Below are 18,966 nucleotides of genomic sequence, written 5' to 3'. Positions count from 1 at the left end.
ACGTTCCTTCACACAGGACTTCTTTCTCAATGCTGATCAATCATGGCTGGGTCTGTGTCTGCCTCATTGGACCTGAAAAAAATAAGACAATACAACAGTTTTACTATAAGACTATACTGTATTATAACTTTCAACAGTGTAAAATGTTCAAAATGAGTGCACGTGCTCCGTGGAAAAAACAAATATGGCCACTGCTGCTTCACCTCCTCCAAAGCTGGTGCTGGATTAGCATTTATCAATCTTGCGTTGCAAGTAATACATTGCTTCCATTAGCTTTAAGACTTCTGCTCTTTCCATTCTTGAGGACCCTTTACGTGAAAAGAGTTCCATCCGCCATTGTCTCTTAATTTCAAGAGATTCTTCTGTCTCCTCGGGTGGAAGCTCAGGTTGCCATTGTGTGCAGCCATAAATGTCTGCAGGTCTTCGTTGGTTTAGCCCCATTTGCACCCTTGGATGCTCTGCAACGAGCAAGGGTATTGTGTCTGTTCACATGTTCCATGTGTGTCTTTATTTGACACAGAAGAGATTTGTAACCTGGCCCTACAGTTGTTGTTCCGTCAGCCAAAGTATCCATAAATGACTAGGGATACTGTCGAGCTATGTTCCTGGCAATGATGAGACACTGGGATCTGGTTGGATTGACTTCAATTTTCTGCATGTCATCAACAAGAAGGTGGATCATCTGTCGCCGGTCTGCAGGTGAAGGCCTTTTTCTCCCAGCCGCTCTCTCAAGCCAGCTGACCAGCTGCTCTTGACAGTGCCTAAAGCTAGGCTTAAGCTCAGAGGGGAGCGAGCATTTGCCATTGTAGCTCCAAAACTTTGGAATGGACTGCCGCTGCACATTAGACAGGCCTCCTCACTGTCTCATTTCTCTTTGGAAAACCTTGTGTTTGTTAAAATCGTGCTATATAAATAAAGTGGATTGGATTGGATTGGATTTTTCCATTATGGATGGCTGTGCATAGCCTGTTGGGCATTTTGTCCCAGTTTACTCTGAAAGTGTCAGGCCAGTTTGCCCTTGCAGGCAAGGCTGAGGTTGGAGGAGACGACATGGAACTGCTTGAAAATGAAGAGCTTTTGTCCAGTGTGATGATTGTGGTAGACTGCCCTGGTGGGTCAGTAACAGGCTCTGGAATGTGGAAAATATTACATTTTAGTGTATCAATATCTGGTAACTCATCTCACTATCATTTTTGTATTGAGAATACATTATGCTCTTTCACTTTAAACTACAGAAATATTAGCATCCTATTTCCTCTTCTTATCTTCCTATTTGCCACATGTTCGTGGGTATTCGCAGGTGTGGGTCTGTTTTAGGATTCAATCACATTGATATCAAGTAAATCTGCACGTGGCTATGCTAATTTCAGCCTCAATCTTTGAAGTTTAGTATGTGCTTATATTTCTGAGGAAAATATATGCCTCCATTAAGGTGTGCTGTCATATGCCCAACTCTTCACATGTTCTCTTACATAATTATATTTTTCACACTCTGAAATTGTATGTCCCATCATATTTAATGCTTTAATGCTTAGCGCATTTTTTTCTCTCCATATGATTCTGTTTTCTTATTACATCTTAGTGTATTTTTTTTCCCCATCATATGTGCTCTTCTACTCATCTGTTTTTGTATTTATACATTTTCTTCTTTGTTATGTAGAAATCATTTTGGAAATAAATAAAAAAACACGACTAGCATCTGAAACCTTAATTACCTTTATGTTTGCAGGCATCCATAAGTTTTCTGCACTGATTGGCCTTAAAAACTATTCAGTGTCTTGCTCTCTCACATACTGCAGGTCTTCCTCTGTCTCTACTCCTTGCTGAATCAGCTTCTCCACCATATGAGCTAGTGACTCTGCAGGGATACTGGGAAGTGTAGAGAGGATGCCTTCCCTAATAAGATCAATAGGGTCCAGCATCCTATAAAAATAGAAAAGAGTGGTGGACTGAGATCACTGACAAGCCAAGCTTATCAAAGTCTGGCAGAGGATAGTAGTCTGACAGACTTTCATGATCACTACAGACATAGAATGTGCGTTCTGTGAGACAATATACCCCTTGATCTACAAGATGGACAAATAGGCATTTTCTGTGACAAAGTAGACAGCAGTAGTATTGTGAATTAAAAATTAACTTAATCCTGCCAAAGACGAGTCCTTCATCATTCTTTTCCAGGGTAACACACATGTTCTTTTTATACAGTGTGCCTTTTACATTGACTTTATGTGCTGCAATAGTGCTGCTTGGCTGAATACTAAAAGGGGCAACTGATTCTTTTATATTATCCCTCTAGTCCTGTACAAAAAAATCTGTGCCTCTTTCAATGGCAACACATGGTGGGACAGGGCTCTAGAGTGCGACCTAATAGGTCGCACATGCGACCTAATTTCAAAATGTGCGAGTTAATTTTCAAACAGGTTGCACCGGTGCGACTTGGAGAGGACCCCCCTTTCACTACCCTCCTCAGCCGTGACCGTGCGGACGTGTGGTTGATAATAAATATAATATATACCGTATTTGCACCAGCCAAAAATGCATAATAAAGAACGAAAAAAAAACATGTATAGGCTAAGTCGCACTGGAGTATAAGTCGCATCAAATTTTTTGGGGAAATTTATTTGATAATATCCAACACCAAGGATAGACATTTCGGGCTCTATTTTCATGACCATCAGCGCACTGTTGGGGGCTTTAAACAACGTACATTTCTGCCGGGAAAAACGAACGATGCGCTTCCACAGAATAGTAATAACAGCATGCGCATGTCACGAAAGGCAATTTAAAATAAAAATAGAATAGAGAACAACAGGCTGAATAAGTGTAGCCTGCGTTATATGACGCATAAACAACGAACTGAGAACGTGCCTGGTAGGCTATGTTAACGTAACATATTACGGTAGAGTCATTCGACTAAATATAGCATATATAACATGCTACAACCAAACAATCAGTGTCACTCATAATCACTAAAGCCAACGAAATCTTCTTCCTCGGTGTCACTTCTGAACAACTCCGCCAACTCCAAAGGTAGACAATGCGCCGATTCCTCTTCTACCGGTAAGTCAGTCAATCAGTCCAAAGTGATGACTGATTTAAAACTTGTGATTTGTCTTGTGGATTATCTTACAATTGTTTCGTTTACTTTGTAATTTCAGCGCATTTTCAACACGTTTTTGTTCATGACTTTTGCCTCAAATAGAAAGAAATATTTTTTTTTGTCCCGAAGCTGAACCCTTAATTCGACATGAACGACTTAATCACGACATGATCAGATTTATTTTGTCACTTTGATTTTTATTTGATCAGTTGGTTTCATCACTCTACTTGGCCCTTTGCAGAATATCCTACACCTGGTCAAGATCATGCTGGTGCTCCCAATATCTTCAGCGATCTGTGAAAGGGGCTTCTCATCAGTAAACAGAATCAAGTCTGATGCTAGGTCAAGCCTGCATACTGATACTGTTGAGGACTTAATCCGAATTAGTGTTGAGGGTCCAAAACTGGAGGACTATGATGCTGAGCAGGATGTTAAGGTCTGGTTCTCCCAGGGAAAGAGGAGCAGGAGGCCTAACTTTAAGAGTTGGCCAGAGTACATGGAGTAAAGTCCTCAGACTGTCCCATGTCTTCTTTGGTAGCATCATGTCATGTTGCACCTGTTAAATAAGTTAGTCTTATGTCTTTACATGATGTAATGTAAAATATTATTTTGTCCTTTGATTTTATTTTTCTTTATAAGAAGACCTTTTGTCTACTGCTCATGCAGTAATCAGCTGTTCATGTTTAATCAGTTGTGATTAAAACATTTTACAAATGTCAAGCTTGGGTCATTGTCAATCCTTACGTCATATCAAGGCAAAACTATGGTATAGAAATAAAAACTATCACCGGCATGATACGTTTTATTAATGTCACACAACAAAGAAAAATAAGGTGTGCTACCTAATTTATTTTTGTGCTACCAAATGAAAAGCTAGGTAGCACCAGTGCTACCTGGGAAAAAGTTAGTCTAGAGCCCTGTGGTGGGAGGATATTACCAGCGCTAAGGTAAGATTGCAGAAGCTGATGCCTTTCAGCAAGAGTGGAACAGAGGTTCTTGAAGTTGTGCAGTTTGTGAGCACACAAATACGTATGCTTACTCTCAAATTGTAGAATCCTCTTAGAGTATAAGAGGCCCAAAGCGAATGATTAGATCTGGATAATGAGACAAATAATGGCGTTTTGGTTTCAGTGGTTGATCTGAGAAGTGTTCCTTTCTGCTTTGTAAGTATTCTTCTATCAAAACTTTCAAGTATGCTACTTGACCAGTCGTTATCTTTGGAGCACAAATCAACTCAACTATTTGTCTGAAATGCAGCACCAGTTGCCAGACATCATTATCCATTGGCTTGTGTATCTTGTCCTCCATCAAGACTGGCAGAAGTCTCAGTAGACACCAGCTCTGCACAGCATGTCCATTTGGTTCCTCACTTCCAGGATTCACATCACTTGGTTTGTTGTTACCATCGCTGCCAAGGTAACGAAAATGATTCATATGACTGTTGAACTCTACCTAACTGAACTCTTTTTGCTATGTGATAAGTTGGCTGATAGACAGGGCCAGATCACAAGATACAGCACCTTCAAACAGATCATGACCTAAACAAGGAGGTAGGGCATACATGGAAAAAGGAAAGGTCATTGAATATTGCCTGGAGATGACTTCAAGTCTGCTGTAACCAACTGCTGCACATGGCCATTGTAGGATTAGACTGTCCTAATCGATGCTTTCGCCAAGGTAGGGGAGGTGAATGTTTCATGGTCAATATCACAGAATCTACTTAAGTGAGTACTTTTGCTAAAGTTCTCAATGAAACCACCAATACTGTGTGAGTTGTCTCCAGTGATGGCACACAGGGTGCCTCTGTACACCTGTCCATCAGACATGACCAAACCACAATCCTCTAGCTCTTTCAGATCTTTGTCAGGGACAAGGTATTTATAATCCTGCTCTCGACATAATAGACTCAGTTGCATTTGATCCACGCTTGACCTACTGTGTGGTTCCATATCTACCAGTGAAAAGTATACAGCAAGAACGTTATGCTTCCTCTTGCTTGATCCAAGTGGATTAACGACTTCAAAGGCATCCTGATACAAAATTAGGCCTAAGGTCTTTGGCTCAGATTGAAACAATGCATTTTCTTTAACACTGCTATGATCCCATATATTTTACAGTGTGTCTGTTGGTCGAGTTGGGGAAAACACCTGCTGCTTATGGGTATGCTGCATGACTGATTCACACTGAAAAAGTGACTTTTTCTTCAGTTGTCTCTGCAAAGCATTCCTTTCCTGACTCATCCTGTCCGAGACATATTGGAACTGGTTCAATGTATTTGAACTGACTTTTAAAAACTGATTTTCGTCTCTTGTCAGTTCTTAAATGTACCAGTGTTGCTAACCCGGAAAAGATCCTCTGATTTAAGTACCTCCACAATATTATTTATATCACCCTCCGATATATCAAGAGCTACCAACTTCTCTCCAAGCTTAATGTTGGGACCGTCCACATGGTTCTGACGTCGGATCGGCCCGCGTGCAGCTCAATGCTTTAATGCGGCCTCCTCCTTGCATTAACAAAACCTTATAAACAAAGGAAAGTGCAACAACCCTAATGTCCAGTAGGTGGCGCCTGCTTGTCACAGCCCCCAGGTTGGAAACCCCCATCTCCTATTGTCTGTGAGCGCACCTGAACGCATCAGTTTCCGCTGCACCAGAGGAGATAAATACAGCGGTAGATCATTTTCATTGCAGTCCCAGAGTTATGTGCTGGAAGCATCAGCTTTCGCCTATGCAACTATTACTCACAAGGGAGCCTATCTACAGGTGTCTGGATATTTTTCCCGCCTAGGCCGCAGTCTTTCATCTCGCCGGACGAGCCAAAACTGCGCCATGTTCACCAAACACACTCCAGATCCTGAAAAGATGCTGCGCAACCAGCCTCTCTTTACCTGCCTGCAGAAGGAGGATAATTTAATTTTTCCTCAGAAAACGCCCGCTTTTGTCTGTTTTCTTATTGCCCGTCGACTAAGCTGTCTTAACAGCCAACGCAGAACACTGCATCCGCCTTTAATCCACACCGAGGAAGCGAGCTGGATTAAGGAAGACACGACTACAAGTGAGGCTTATTTAGTGTCTGGGCAGATACTATAAGTTAGCGTGTATCGTATGCTTGTGAGCTACATTGTTTGTTCTTTGTGAGTTTTGTGGACCGCCGTGTCCCTCTTTTATTGCTGTTTGTTTTACGTTAGGGTGACCAAATGTCCTGTTTTGCCAGGACATGTCCTGTTTTCACGTCCTGTCCTGGCTGTCCTGGGAGTTTTTTATAAAGTGGTGAAATGTCCTGGTTTTCATTGTTTTTCATTGGGCCATTAAATTGACGCTGCATGTGGCGTAATCCCTGAGAGGCTGCTACATTTACACTCACAATGAGCGAGCAGACTAGTGATGGTATACTCGATTCCTTTTACTGACTCGAGTTTGTATGAGTCACTCACTAAAGTGAATCGGGTTTTCGAGTCACTTGAGTCACTTGAGTCAGTCACCCAGAGTGTGCGCCACGGAATGCGAGTTTCTCAGGTAAGGGAGGGGCTCTACAAGCTGGGAGGGAGAGCGAGTTAGCTGTGAGCTACGAGTTGCAGCTACCAAGTCCTGAACGGTGCGGAGCAACGAGTTTCACGGGTAAGGGAGGGGCTTTACAAGCTGGGAGGGAGAGCGAGTGAGCTGTGAGCTAGCTTGATACATTTACGCAATTGCAGTTAGAATAACAGTTGTGTGGCATGTCTCCTCTTTGCAGTTAGCTGGCGGTAGCAGCAGTGAGTCAGTGAACGAGTTAATGGAGACAATGACTCGTAACTCCCAAGTCAGTAAAAAGAATCTCGAGTTTTGAACGATTCGTTCATGACTCGCACATCACTAGAGCAGACAGCCATAGCACTCTTGCCTGCATCATCATGCCGAAGCGTAAATGCACATTTAACGATGAGCTACAAAAGAAATTCCCCACTTGCCGTTCCGGTCGGGACAAGTGGGAGGCTTCGTGCACCGTGTGCAAACCCGGTACTTATGTTTCCGTGTCCAATGGGGGTGCCAGGGACCTCAAAGCCCACATGGACACCGAAAAACATAAAAAAAAGTGTGCGAGGTGAGTGTAGTAACTACACTCATACATACATTCATACAACATACATTTAAAGTTTAAATGTATGTTAATTTTAAGGCATCTTTGAGTAAATTTTGAGTATCATATCTCGTTGCTGGGCCGAGTGTTCTGGTTTTTGGGAATCAAAATATGGTCACCCTATTTTACGTTATAAAACACGTTGTTTGCTTTCCCTTTTCGCTCATTACGAGCTGATTTGAGCCCTCCACGCCGTGGAGCGAGTGTTAGCTTAGCCGCCGCTAAGGGCATTAGCCCTTTGTCTTTGTCTTGCTCTTTCTCTCTCTCTCTCTCTCTCTTTAACTAACCCACATGTACATGTACACACACATTAGGCGTTACGCGTGCACACACGTAATCTTATGAGCGACCTGTTGGAGACTTATGGTTGATGACCTCGCTATGACATAAAATACGTGTGTCTCGTGATATCTCCCTTTTGTGATTTCAGAGACGGACGCCCCGTGGTAGCACATCCACCTTTTGTGGAACAATAGGTCACTTTCCCTACAAATTCATCTCGTGTGCAATCAAAGTGCACATGAGGCCAACGGCGGTGTAACCATTGCCGTTGTTCAAATCTCGCGCGTTCGTTCATTTGACTAGCTTTAGGTGACGTATTCACGTCCACCATTTTTGGAATTCTAGACATATGATTCAGCAAAATCTATTGTCCTTTTTGAATTCGTATCCACGCGTGACTTCTCCAAGTCACGTTTCGGCCATTTTTGTAGTCGAATGAACGAGCGTTCCCAATTCCGGTTTCGGCCATTTTTGTAGTCCTATCAACGGAACACTCCGTGACGTCACCCTCCAAGGGAGCGTGACCGCCATTTTGGCCCTCGGCCAGCTTGTTTCTTTGACTACAACCGCCATCTTGGCTCCTCTTTCTTTGTCTCTCCGACACACACACACACTCACACACACACACACACACACGCTTGTTTGTTATTTCTGCTTGAGTTCATCTTAGTTTAGTTTCATAGTTTAGCTACTTTGGTTGAGTAATTGATTTTTGTTTATTGAAGGTATCATTGATTTAATCAAGTTGCTAACAATAATAAAGTCTATTATATTGTACATAGCAGTTTTCTGTGATTATTTTGTGCATATGTTTTGTGGCATTTACTGGTTGTGATGGTCAGTGCTAGGATTCATTTCCTTCCCTGTTCCTTTTAATTATAAATATTTTACAAATATTTACATTTAAAGTGAACCCTTCTTTGAGACTAATTTTGGTCTGGTTATTGATCCCTGATTTCAGGGTGGTGCCCTGTTTTAACGATTTGAAAATTAATTTTATTAATTTTTATTTATTTAGTTTTAATAATTATTTTCAATAATTATTAATTTCTAATAGCCACACCTGCCCTACCATCCATTCCCAACATTATGAAATAGATGAGACTGGCTGAAGTCATGCACATCCTGTAAATCCTCAATAATGGTCTGGATTACTGAGGATGACAGTAACACTTTTGCCTGCAGTTTAAGGTAAAACAAAGCCAAACTGTTTAAGAAGAGGGATTCATCAGCACGCTCAGGATAAACATCTGTTTACTCATCCTCTCCATCAACATAATCCAGGACATACTCTTGCATATCCATGTCCACTGCTTGTTCATCCGAACATTCTGCCTGCATAACTGCTCCACTATCTGAGGTCGAAGAGCTTGAAATATTTCTCACAGAACATTTTTTGTGAGTTCTTCATAAATGGGATGAAAATGTAGACACCACCTGACACAAAAATCCACATGACAAGACAGTGAGTCAGTAACAGTGCATTGGCCTATAACCCCACTTTTATCAAATACTCTTTGATTTTTAGCTGGGTGATCTCTTTGAAAAGGACTTATTTTTCAGAGTATACGGTTGCAATCAGGAAAAGCACATTTGAAGGTCAAATTTTGGACATTCTTGTGAGGCAATTTTCATATGCCTCACAAATGCAAATTTGGAGTTCACAAATTGACTACAGAGTTCACAATGAAACATTTTGGAAAAAGAAATTAAAATTAAGCCTTTAGTGATTAATCATTTGTCAAAAATAAAGCTTAATGAAAGGAGGAAAAAAACATGCGGCCAAGAAACCTGACTTGCTGAAAACTGTAACCTGATTTATCAAAACATTCATGCTAACTAACAACAATTTGGCACAGACAATTTAGAGCAAAGTTCTAGACAGGTCTTCGAAAAGATGTATGGCTCTTGTTGCCAATGTGCAAAACACAAAGCACTACATTAGAAATATTACCTCAAATTATCTTCCAGCAAAAGCAACAGTGTTGTTTTAGTGTCTGGCTAATGTTAACTAAGACAAAATGATGACATGTGCTAGCCTAATTTTAGCTAACCCTAGTACTGCAAATACAAAGCTTTTCAATAGCTTTGTTACACCAATGTTTTCAGTGGCAGAAAATGCAACACACTTTTCTATACATTTTCTTAGCAATTTTCTCCATATTTCTACACAGAAAAAAAGTGGTTACTTACATTATTCAGTGATGTTTGCTCTGGACATCTGAAACAAAGGCTTGGCAGGTTGTAGAGCGGCTGTGTGTGCAGCAGAAAGAAATAAAAGATCTTTCTACGTCGGTTAGTTTTTAAGTTTCTTTTCCTTCCCTTTCCTTTACCTTCCCAAGATGCTCAGTTGTTTACAGTAAAGTTTACAGTAAACTCCTGTAAATAATGGCATTCTCTTCAATAATCATGTTTATTTTCTCCCTGAATGCAATGCAGTTTACAGCATAACGCTGTATTACCTTTTTCTTTTACAGTCGAATACTGTTCAGATTTTACTGTGTATATATATATACATATATATATATATATATATATATATATATATATATATATATATATGTATATATATATATTTATATATATGTGTGTATATGTAAGGGATCATCACTGGATGCACCATTTCAGTGATACTCTTCGCCCTGGCCATGAACATGCTGGTCAAGTCAGCCGAGCCGGAATGCAGAGGCCCCAAAACCAAGTCCGGAATCCGTCAGCCCCCCATCAGCGCATTCATGGACGATCTGACAGTAACAACAGTGTCAGTTCCTGAATGCAGATGGATCCTCCAGGGCTTGGAGAGACTAACCATCTGGGCTCGGATGCGCTTCAAGCCGGAAAAATCCAGGTCTCTGGTCCTGAAGAGAGGGAAGGTGATCAACCGGTTCCACTTCTCTCTAGGAGGTACCCGCATACCATCAGTCACAGAGAAACCCGTGAAGAGCCTCGGAAAAACTTTGACTGCTCCCTAAAGGATGCCGCTTCCATCAGGGCAACCAATGAACAACTGGAGAGTTGGCTGACAACAGTCGACAAGTCAGGTCTTCCGGGGAAATTCAAGGCGTGGTTATACCAGCATGGCATTCTGCCTAAAATACTGTGGCCATTGCTGGTATACGAATTTCCCATCTTGACTGTGGAAGGACTCGAGAGGAGGGTCAGCAACCACCTGCGACGTTGGTTGGGCTTACCTCGAAGCCTAAGCAGCATCGTCCTCTACGGTAACAAGAACAAGCTGACGCTCCCCATCAACAGCCTTACTGAGGAGTTCATGGTTACCAGAGCAAGGGAGGTGCTCCAATACAGGGAATCCAAGGACCTGAAAGTATCTCAAGCGGGCATTGAGGTGAGGACTGGCAGAAAGTGGAGAGCTCAGGAGGCCGTGGACCAGGCAGAATCATGGCTGCGTCACAAAGAGCTTGTGGGATCTGTGGCTACTGGCCATGCAGGTCTGGGAACAATTCCGACAACCCACTACAACAAACTTGAGGGCAAGGAAAGGCGGGACCTGGTTCAACGCGAAGTGAGGGCTGGGGTCGAGGAACCGTGTGCAAGCCAGACGGTGGGATTGAGACAACAGGGCGCATGGACCAGATGGGAAGAAGCCATGAATAGGAAGATCTCGTGGCCTGAGTTGTGGAAGGCAGAACCCTACCACATCAAATTCCTCATTCAGTCTGTCTATGATGTCCTGCCCAGCCCGTCGAACCTCTTCTGTTGGGGCAAGGTCGATACTCCAGCGTGTCCCTTGTGCCAAGGAAGAGGAACTCTGGAGCACATCCTCAGCAGCTGTCCTAAAGCACTTGGAGATGGTTGCTATCGCTGGCGCCATGACCAGGTGCTGAAGGCGGTTGCCGAGTCCATCAACACTGCCACCGACCAGAATAAGCGCTTGCAACCACCAAGGCATGAAATTTCATTCGTGCGAGCTGGAGAACAACTACCCTCCCAACCGAAAGCCCAAACAGGCCTCCTGGGAGCAGCGAAGGACTGGCAGCTAAGGGTGGACCTGGGAAAACAGCTTCGATTCCCTGAAAACATCATGGAAACCAGCCTTAGACCAGACATCGTCCTGCTCTCAGAGTCATCCAAGCAGGTCATTTTGTTGGAGCTAACGGTGCCCTGGGAGGAGAGGATGGAGAAAGCCAATGAGAGGAAGAGTGAGAAATACGCGGAGCTGGTGGAGGAGTGCTGCAGACGGGGGTGGCGTGCGAGGTGCTTTCCCGTTGAAGTTGGAGGAAGGGGCTTTGCAGGAAAGTCACTCTGCAAGGCCTACAGCCTCCTGGGTTGGTGCACTTTCCTTTGCTTACCAGGTTTAGTTAGTGCAAGCAGGCTGCATTTAAGCTTTGGTCTACACACACATATATATATACATATATACAGTAGGTGATTTGTTAATTTTTAACAGGGGGGATGGCCCAATGGGAGCACCACCCTGCCCCGACACACGTATGTACACCTCCCAAAGGACATTGTTGCAGGATGTCTTAACCATAACTGTGACATTTCTAATTCTACAACTCCATTTTATCCAGTTATCTTCCTTCTCTCCCTACTACAATTGTCTTTTTATAACTGTATTAAAGTAATGAGTAAATACACCTTTAAATTGTATGCAGTGGACTGAGTTTATTCAGGCAGGGTTTTCTCATGTTTCTCAAAATTCACTACGAGCAGGGTCATTTTAAGTTACATGACCTACATGACCCCTTGGAATTTTTTACCATCTAAATTCCTTGAAGGACACAAAATGAACATTTGGCAAAATAGTAGAGCCCAACCTATGTATCGGCCGATATTAGCCTCTCACAGATATATCGGTATCGGTGTATATATTGTCCGATATGCATCGATATGAAAACCTTATATTTAAAAACTATAATGGAGAAAAACATGCTTGGGGTAATTTAAAATTGGTGTAATGACATAGTTTTTCCAGCAGAGTGCGCTTCAATGGGGGATAAAACAGCTGGTGTCAGGAAATGTAACAGCTACCTCACTAATGGTTGAACTATAAACCAGCACAAAAATGACAATTACCAATATAACATAAGCCACCATGTTCTGAACAGACACACTAAAAACACTTACAAAAAGTAACATTTTAGTTTTAGAACAAGCAAACTTGCTGTGCTCCTCCTCTACACAAGAGATGCGCTGGGAATCCACCGGACGTTGCTCTATGACGTCGCGTCTGCTACAGGTTTTGTTCCACCCACCACACGGCATCATACCATGAATGTATATAGAGAACCCAGCGGGAACGTTTCAGAAGCTGAGCCTTTTGCCTGCCCGATTTTGTTGACTTGCTCAGATTTTGTTGATCTGTTCATTTTTCGTTTTCATACAATTGGGAGTCTGCACAGGGAGTTTTATTTTGAAAATTGACCAGATGCTCTATGCTGTTCCTGTGTCTCTGACTTCTGTTATATTGATGAGGCTTGACAACCGACTTCATGTGCGAATGTAACTTTACTGTTAGTCTGCTCAACTTACAGCCACAACACAGAGTAGCATTCCTAGACACGCTTCTTGTTTTACTTTCTCATAACGTCACTCACCTGCAGGTACCTCTAAGGCTCACAAGCCTATTACATTACAACTTCCTGCCGGCGCGATCTGCTCTGTGCAGCTTGTTGTGGCTTCCGTCAAAAATCGACCAGGCAGCCGGAACGCAAAGCAGCCGTGCACGGTTTGACTCTACTGTGCGCCGGAGCTGATCGCGGCCGCTTGTGATTTGTAACACACTTTCTGCTACTAGGGGGTGGAGAGTGATGGCAGGTTAACAAGGGGGATGCTTTTTGGTAATTTTGCTAACAAGGGGGATGGCATCCCCCCTCATATCACCTACTGTGTGTGTATATATGTATATATATATATACTACAAGTGAGGCTTAATTAGTGTCTGGGCAGATAATATAAGTTAGCATGTATTGTATGCTTGTAAGCTACATTGTTTGTGAGTTTGTGGACCGTAGAGTCCTTTTTATATGCTGTTAGTTTTACGCTGTAAAACACACTGTTGCATGTTTTTCTTTGTGCTCATCATAAGCTGATTCGAGCCTCTTCACTCTGGAGCTAAAGTGTTAGCTTTGCCACCGCTTCGACTGTTAGCTCTTTTGTCTTTGTCTCCCCCCTCTCTCTCTCTCAACGTTCGAGTGATACATGCATGTAATCTTATGAGTGACCTGTTGGAGACTTATGGTTAATGACCTCGAAACAACAGTAACTTGGGGGAAGTCATGTTCATAAGACTACAAAGTCACGTGTGGACACAAATTCAGAAATGATGATAGTGATTTTGCGAATTAAAAAATGGTGGGCATGAATACGTCACCCAAACATAGTCACTTGAGCAAACACGCAGGATTTGAACAACTGCAAGGGTTACAACACCGTTGGCTTCATGTGCACTTTGACTATTCCATTCCATTCCATCTTCTTCTGCTTATCAGGGGTCGGGTCGCGGTGGCAGCAGGCTCAGTAGGGAGCTCCAGACCTCCTTCTCCCCAGCAACACTTTCCAGCTCCTCCGGGAGGATCCCGAGGCGTTCCCAGGCCAGATGAGATATGTAATCCTCCCAGTTGGACGTGCCTGGAAAACCTCCAAGGGGAGGTGCCCAGGAGGCATCCTGATCAGATGCCCGAACCACCTCAACTGGCTCCTCTCGACACGAAGGAGCAGCGGCTCTACTCCGAGCTCCCTCCAGATGTCTGAGCTCCTCACCCTATCCCTAAGGCTGAGCCTTAGGGATAGGGTGAGGCTTTGGCTACACACAAGATATTGTTCCACGAAGGTAGCGGTGCTACCACGAGACATACGTATAATATGAAAGAGTGATACCACGAGACACACGTATCTAATGCTATAGCGAGGTCATTAACCATTGAAAAAAACAAAGAATAATGATGCTGTTGCTGCTGCTGTTGTTGATGATGATGTGATGATGATGATGCACATGGTGGTGTTGGTTGTCGTGGTAATGACGATGATGATGATGATGGGGTAGATGAGGATGATGGTGGAGATGATGAGAATGATGAAGATGGTATTGCTGCTGCTGATGAAGCCGATGATGATGATGTGATGATGATGTTGATAATTATGATGATAAATGATACTGATGATTATGATGATGATGTGATGCTGATAATGATATGTGATAATGATGATGATGACGTGATGATGATGATGATGATATGATAATAGGGTAATTGTAATGGCTATCTTACGTTCTTTTCTTCGTTCTTCATTTCTTACTCTTTTAACCACTCTTGAGAAACGATGTGAGACTGCTTTACTCGTTGAGCTGGCTGGGTGCCGACACAGATGGTAAAACGACTGTGTTGCTCCGCCATCTTCTTGTTTATTTAACTTCCTGCTTTCTCTACGAAAGATGCATGAGACATCAACGGCAACACAGATGGCTCAAAATTCAAAGCATACTCAAACTTATTCCTCCAACAAAACATCAACATAAATCAGCGCAAATAACTAAACAATAATAAATGGCGCTTACATTCCGGCCCCTAATTGTTACTGCTGGGGCATAACAATTACATTTCTACACATTAAAGCGTCATTTAATCTGAAACACTGACTATATAGTGAACTTACTTTTGTTTCTTTTTGTTTACATGAACCAATATAAATTTCTTCACATAAACAGTACTTCAAGTACACATCTATCTAACATTATCTTAATTCAACAATCACTCAAGTTTAGTGTGGAGCATAAATCACATGCTTTAAAGGTGCAGTCGGTAACATTGAGGTGAGAGAGGACTTAGCATTGAATTTGAACAAGTACGACTTTCAGATCCCTCCCCCTCCCTCTCCGCTGCACTCCTGCCCTGGCTGCCTCCAAAGTCCCTCCCCAGGAGGCTGGCCGCGACGTTAGACATTACTGTTGTGAATAGTCAACATTCCTGGCCAACAAACGAGCAGAAATAAATCATGTCGACATGAAAAGTAATCTACAGCAGTATGTATTCAGTAAAAACCCGGCACACACTGATTTCAGTAAGTTACTTCGATGTTTTTTTTTATAACCGAAACTGTCATGAATATTGCTAAATGGCCAGTAAACCACGTATGACAACATTTATCTGAGAGCACAGAAATGTTCCACATAATTATGAGGACAAAACCAAAACCGATAAGACTGCCAGGTCACTTCATAAAGATATTTTCTACTACTTTCTAATAAAACAACGCCAACCAGTAACGTTAGCCCTAGCATCGGAAACAAGCTAACGTTAGCCCGACTGCAACATCACAGTAACATCATATGCATTACAGAGTAGTGGCTCCGGCTCTGGCTTCCTCTTTTTACTCGTCTTTGCCGTGTGTGCTGTTGTTGGTAGCGGAGGTATCGGTAGTTTTTTCCTCGCTGATGGTTGTTGCTGTGCCATTACTTTCTCTAAGCTCCTGAAGCCGCTCTCGGAGATATGAGCTTGACCGAGCGCTAGCATGAGCTGAGGAGGCAGGGGGAGGGGGCTGTCTGCAGTGTGTGCGTGAGCAGTGATTGACAGCTGTCAGACACTCCATCAGACACCATCCTGGCTCTGATTGGTTCTTTTTGTTTGGTCGTGGTGGATTCTGGCAAATTGCAGTAGGAGCAGTAGGTGGGGCTAAATGAGCCTGTTTTTTTTTTTGTTTTTTTTACAGATTACTAGTTTCATGTAATGCTGTCTTTACATAGTGACAGTTTTAGCAAATATGACAAAAAGTTACTTTTATAAGACTTAACAACTGCACCTTTAAACACAAGTGTATCACACACGGAATAAGAACTTATTTATACATTTCAAGCAATAAACATAACTTATCTATTGGTCTTTCCAAAACACTAGTTTTAGTTTTCACAAAAGCACGTCTAACAAGACCTTTTGCATCAGAAACTGCCTTTTCAACTTTTCCCATCACCCATGAACTTCTTGGTGCACTGTCGTCCACTATGAGAACGACATCTCCTTCCTTGAGATTTTTCCTGATTTCAGTCCACTTCTGCCTCTCCTGCAGAAGCGGCAGGTACCCTGGTCCAGCGTTTCCAGAAAATGTCAGACAGGTATTGTACCTGTTTCCACCTCTTCCTGGCATACAAGTCCTCTTTCTGAAACACTCCAGGAGGCAGCACTGGTTGTCTTTTCAGAAGAAGTAAATGGTTAGGTGTGAGAGCCTCAATGTCATGTGGATCACTTGACACTCTTGTTATAGGTCTGCCATTTACAATAGCCTCGACTTCACAGAACAATGTGTGGAGACGTTCATCATCAAGAGGTTGCTGTTTCAGTATCTAGTTAAGAATTCTCCTCACAGAACGAATCTGCCTCTCCCAGATGCCTCCAAAATGTGAACCTGCTGGTGGGTTGAATATCCAAGTGATTCCTTTCTGCATGAGCAGAAAGGACTCATTCCAGCCTTTGATTGCTTCACGCATTTCTTTCTCTGCACCCACCAGATTCTTGCCATTATCTGACCTCATTATAGACACCTGGCCTCTCCTGGCTATAAATTGTCTAAAGGCATTAATGCAGGAATCAGTTTCGAGAGAATTAGCAACTTCTATATGAATTGCTCTGACTGTGAGACATGTGAACAAGACCCCATACCTCTTGACCATACTCCTCCCACACTTGACCTCAAAGGGTCCAAAATAGTCTATTCCTACACTAGTGAACGGAGGATTGTCTGGTATCAGGCGATCTTGTGGCAGATTTGCTATTCTCTGTTCACCAGGTTTTGCTGATATCTTTCTGCATATTACACACTTTGAAAGTATCTTTCTATCTTTCAATCTCTCCCAGTATAATATCTTCAGTAGTGAGCAAAGATCCACTGATAGTTGTTTTGAACTTTTGCATCTGGTTTGCAACAATCTCAGTTTTCCTTTCATGACTCAGTCTCCCACTTGCTTGTAATGTGAGTAATTTGCGATGTACACTCAGTTTGTGGAGCAGTTGTTTCAACTTCATCATCCAGGAAACTGCTCTTGTTAATCTGTGCCATTCTGAATAATGACAAATGAGCTTGTTAAGTGTATTCTCATATGCATTTGTAGCATTCACACTCACTGCAGATTTAACTTTAACATCATCTTTCTGTATTTCTTTGATATCAGGTGAAACTGGCCAGTGTTTCTCATCTTTCTTAAAAAAATCTGGCCCACCAGTCCAGTCCTGACACTTTATGAATGTGTCTGCATTCATGCCTCTGGATGCATGGTCGGCTGGATTCAGCTCAGAGTTCACATACATCCACTGACTTGGCTTAGTGTTGTCTCTGATAAACGACACTGTTGGCTACAAAGGGTTTAAATCTAACATTCTCACTAGCAATATATCTCAACACAGTGGTACTGTCAGACCAAAACATGGATTCTTCCAGTGGCATTTGCAGCTCTTTTGTCATAAACCTCTCCATTTTTACAGCGACAGCAGCAGCTGTCAATTCCAGTCTCGGAATTGTTGTTTGTTTTAATGGAGACACTCTGGACTTCTCGATGATAAATGAACAGTGAACTGAACCCTTTTTGTTTTTAATGAGAAGGTAGGTGACAACTCCATAACCTTTCTCACTTGCGTCCGCAAAGTGGTGCATTTGTGCACATGTGACTTTTCCAAAACCAGCTGGTTTTAGACATCTGTCCAATGTGAAACCGTGAAGTTTTGCAAGATCCAAAATCCACTTTTGTGACTTTTGAGCCAGGTCAGCAGGGATATCTTCATCCCAGGAGACTTTCCTGCCACACAGCTCCTTGCAGGATCATTTTAGCTGGAAGGATGACAGGTGACAAAAACCCTAACGGGTCATATACAGCACTTACAAATGACAGGATGCCACGTCTAGTTTGTGGTGTATTCTTTGCATTAATTCTGACCTTGAATACATCTGACTCTGTACACCAGTTCACTCCAAGGACTCTTTCGTCAGGTAATGCATCATGATCAAGGTCCAAATCTTTAACCTCTTTTGCTCTTTCTGATTCAGGAATGGAGGCTAGAACAGTCCTGCTATTACTCATCCATTTTGTAAGATGAAATCCTCCACTCTCACACAGTGCTGTCAAGTCTCTGACCACATCAACTGCTGGGGTTTCATCTGACACTCACAAAAGGCAGTCATCTACATAAAAATTGCGCATAGTTGCTTTAACTGCAGCAGGTGCCATTTTGTCCTCAGCATCCTCAGCTGTCTTCCTTAATGCAAAGTTGGCACAGCTGGGGGAGGATGTCACCCCAAACAAGTGCACAACCATTTTGTATTCTTTCAAGGGCTCATTCAGGTTTCCATTTGGCCACCAGAGGAATCGCAGGAGGTCTTGATCCTCTGGTGGAACTCTCACTTGATGATACATTGCCTCTATGTCTGACATTAAAGCAATGTGGTCATGTCTGAATGTTGTTAACACTCCTATTAGTGTGTTTGTTAAATCTGGTCCTTGTAAAAGTTCTGTATTCAAT

The 18,966-nt window shown here is 42.6% G+C and overlaps 1 pseudogene; it reads left to right on the top strand.

Moving 5' to 3' along the window:
- The first annotated feature begins 951 nt into the window (after window positions 1–951).
- Window positions 952–18,506, top strand: LOC141002548 (uncharacterized; annotated as a pseudogene).
- The last annotated feature ends 460 nt before the right edge of the window (window positions 18,507–18,966 follow it).

Source organism: Pagrus major, chromosome 9 (assembly GCF_040436345.1).
Source record: "Pagrus major chromosome 9, Pma_NU_1.0".
NCBI lineage: Eukaryota > Metazoa > Chordata > Actinopteri > Spariformes > Sparidae > Pagrus > Pagrus major.
The sequence above is the reverse complement of the archived record's forward strand: the minus strand, read 5'-3'. Positions and strand labels throughout refer to the sequence as shown.